Below are 5,000 nucleotides of genomic sequence, written 5' to 3' on the forward strand. Positions count from 1 at the left end.
ACACACACACACACCACACACACACACACGTGCGCGCACACACACACACCACGTTGGTCGCGCGCGCACACACACACACACACACACACACACCACACACACACATCACACACACGCACACACACACACAAGCACACTCATACACGCACGCACACACACCCAACACACACACACACACACACACACAACATTTATATATATATTATAGATATACTATATATATATATATAGATTATATACGATACACAAAACATATAGATCTAATATATACATATATATATATATATAATAGATATATATACAATATATATAACATATAATATATATATTATTATATTACCTATATATATATATATATATAATATATATATATATATATATATATACCACACCACACACACACACACCTACACACCACAACACACACACACAACATATATTATATATATATAGATATATATATATTTATATATAGAGTTATATATATATATATCGTGGAGTTGTGTGTGTGGTGTGTGAGACAAGGTATGAATGAGAATGAATATCTTCACAAACAAGGGATGTAGTTGACCGTTTCGATTTGCGTTCTTCGTCAGAAATACATGTAGTCTTCACCCTGGAAAAGGAACAGGAACCAGATTCGAAATCTAAAATTGATGATAGAGAGAAAACAGAGAACATTCAAAAAGACCTATAATGTATGTTTCATCGATACGGAAAGCTTTTGATTACTGTGATCACGATATCCTCTGGATAACATGAACGATATGAAGTTTCCAAACACATCATCCAACAATTGAAAGTCATGATTGACCAACAACAAGCAGCTGTTAAGAACCACTTATGGGTTACAGAATCGTTTGAAGTCAAACAAGGAGTGCGACAGGTTGCATTCGTGCTCGCACCTCTTTAACATATATTCTGAAACAATTATGAGAGGTGCTCTAGAGAAATTTTGAAAGGAAACTGTAGATGTTGGAGGATACAAATATCAACTAGAAGGTACGGGGGGCGGATGACTAGTTTTGATTGCCAGCAGTATCGCCTGAATAAAACAACTACTAGATAAAATTAGAGGCTGGCTTGTTCTTAATTGCCAAAAAAAAAATTAAGATAATGAGATTCATAAGATAACCGGCAATGAACAAATGTATGAAACATGTTACAATCAATGGAATTGATTGTGGAAAATGTGAAGAGTTACTTATCTTGAGCTGTTTAACTAATACAATGATGATTCACCGGAGATAAAAGAAGAAGTACCATTGCCAAAACGCACAATATGCTCTCAATAACATCTGGAAAAGGACCGAAGCATTAACCGTACGGACAAAAGCTGAGGTTATGAAACTCATTAGTTTTCCCAACTGCATCATATGGTCTGTGTGTTGGGTGCTGAAGTAGAAAGACAAGAAAAAGATCAATAGTTTTGAAAATTGTGATGTTACAGACGAGTACTGCGTATTAGCTGGACAGAGAAGAAGATGAATGATGAAGTGCTTAGAAAAATAAAGTGTAAGACGGCTGTTGGACATCTTGAAAGGAGGAAAATTAAAAGTTTATTGGTCATGTGATGAGAAGTAAAAGTATGGAGAAAGGACTTTGCTGACAGAGATGGTGATAGGAAACAGAGGAAGAGCAAACCGAAGACAGACTGAGCGACAAAATCAAAGATATTGGCGGGGCTGTCGATGGTACAAGTGGAAAGAAAGGCGTAAGATCGAGTTAGTGGCGAAGGATGGTGATAGAGGTCACGGCTGCTCAAAACATGAGCATACGTTATTGCTGATGAGTATATATATATATATATATATATATAATATATCATATATAATTAGTATATATATATATATATAATATATTATATTGATTTTATTTATTCTTCATTCATTCATCATTCATTCATTTATATTTACAAATATATGTATAAACTATGGCTATAGATTAGAGAAGTACATATGTAGATTTTTTTCTCTCGCTCTCTTTTTTTTTCTATTTTTTTCTTTTTGCTTACGGTAGTTCATGTTTGAGGCGCCGCGGTCACAGAACGATACTTATTGTTAGTTTCATGTTTTTTCTTTTTTTTTTTTGAGGTTCTTTGAGTGAGTACGTGGTAGGGTCCCCAGTACCTTTCCACGGGAGTGCGTGTTACCGTTATAGGTAATCATCTCTCTAATTTTATCCGGGCTTGGGACCAGCACTGACTTCAGCTGCTTGTCCACCGGTGGCTAGGTAGGCAAATCGGGTGAAGTTCCTTGCCCACGGAACAACGCGCCGGCGGTGACTCGAACCTCGACTCAGATTGCGTCCGGACAGTCTTTAGTCGATGCTCTAACACCCCCCGTCCCACCGCGGCCTATATACATATTATTACTAAGTTATATATAGATAGATCACTATAGAATAGATAATAGAATATTTACACATACACACCGACATAAACACATTCCTATATCGATATATGTGGTGTTGTGGTGGTGTTGTGTGTGTGGGTGTGTGTTGTGTTTGTGTGTGTGCGCGTGCGTTGTGTGCGTGTGTCTTTGTGTGTCTGTGTGTGTGTGAAGTGTGTGTGGTGTGTGTGTGTGTGTGTCGTGTGTGTGTGTGTGTGTGTATATACATATATATATAGAATATATATATATATATATATATATCGATATATATATATATATATATACATATATGTAGGTATGTATGTGTGTTTGTGTGCGGTACGCGCGGGTGTGTGTTATATATATATATCTATAATAATATATATATATATATATAGCTAGATATAATATATGATATATATATATATATAATATTATATGTGTGGTGTGTGTGTGTGCGTGTGTGTGTGTGTTTGTGTGTGTGTGTGTATGTCGTTTGTGTGTGTGTGTGGGTGTGGTGTGTGTGTGTGTGTTGGTGTGTGTGTGTGTGGTCGTGGAGTGAGTGTCGTGTGTGTTGCTTATGTGTGTGTGAATAGTGTGGGTGTGTGTGTGTGTGTGTACTATCAGTATAACGAAAGATAATATATATATATATATATAATAGTATATATATTAGATATATATGATATAGAGATGAGAGATATAGGTATGTATATATATATAGAGATAGATATAATAGATAGATAGATAGCCTATATGAGTGTATATAATAGATATTAGAGAGTGTATATGATATATAGATATGTGATTATAGTATAATACGTGAGATATATATATATATAGATTATATATATTTATAAAATATATATATAATATATTATAGATATATATATAGATGATATATATATAGATATATATATATTGTAGATTACATGTGTCGGTATATGTTGTATATATATACATAAAAAATATATATGTATATAGATAGATATATATATAGAGATAGAAGATATATTATATATATTAGATAGAGAAGGATATATATGTATCTATATATAAATTATATATATAGATCTATATATATATATATATATATAATATATCTATGTATATTCCATAGTCATATTTAATGGTTTATTTGCATACATGTACTATACATGTTTATAAATATATATATATATATAATATACTAATATATATATACAATATATATATATATATATATATATATATATATATACCATAAATAATATATATAGATATATATAGATAAATATATATTATAGATAATATAATATAGAATATACAAACATACACAGCCACACAACACCCACACACCAAAAAAACAACACACACCAACACACACGCCACACAAACACACACACCACACACCACACACACACACACACTCACACACCATACACGACACACAACACACACACCACACACACACAGAACACACACACACGCGCACACACCCACCCACCACAACACACACACACCACACAACACACACACCATATATATTATATATAATATTTATATATATATATATATATCTATATATATATATACTAACATATATTATATATATAGGTTGTGTTTGTTTGTGTGTGTGGGTGTTTGTGTGTGCTGTGTGGGAGGAGTGATGTGTGTATTAATCTATCCATTTTTTTAAAAAAAAAAAAAAAAAAAAAAAAAGATAAAAAAAAATATATATATATATAGGATATAATATATATATAGTACATATATATATATATATATATTAGATATCATATATATATATATATATATATATATATATATATATTATATTATATATATTATTACATATATATATATATATATATATATATATATATACTATATAATATATATTATATAGAGGAGAGAGAAGAGAGAGAGAGAGAGAGAGAGGAGAGAGAGAAAGACGAGAGAGAGAGAGATGAGAGAGAGAGAGAGGAGAAGACGAGAGAAAGAGAAGAGAGAGAGAGATGAGAGAGTGAGAGAGAGATGAGAGAGAGGAGAGAGAGAAGAGAGACGAGAGATGCGGAGAGAGAGAGAGAGGACGAGAGAGATAGAAAGATAGATAGATAGATAGTATAAAATTATAGAAAAGATAGATAGATAGATAGATTCATATATTATAATATATATATTATATATATATATATATATATATATATATTATATATATATATCTCTATATATATGGGTGTGAAGTATGATAATATATATGATATATAGATATATATATAGTATATTATAAAGATATATAGATATATATGAATATTACACCATACACACAACACATACACACACACATACAGACACACACACACACAAACAGACACCCCCACACACACACACACACACACACACAACACACCACACACACACACAACACACACACACACAGTCACACCACCACATATAGATATAGTGATAATAGGAGAATGAGATATAGATATATATATATATATATATATATATATATATATATTTTATATATCTATATATATATATATATATATATATATATAATATATATATATATATATATATATATATATATATATGTATATGTATCTGTGAATTATATTTATGTGTGTGTATTATATACAT

This window comes from Penaeus monodon, chromosome 12, assembly GCF_015228065.2.
Source record: "Penaeus monodon isolate SGIC_2016 chromosome 12, NSTDA_Pmon_1, whole genome shotgun sequence".
NCBI lineage: Eukaryota > Metazoa > Arthropoda > Malacostraca > Decapoda > Penaeidae > Penaeus > Penaeus monodon.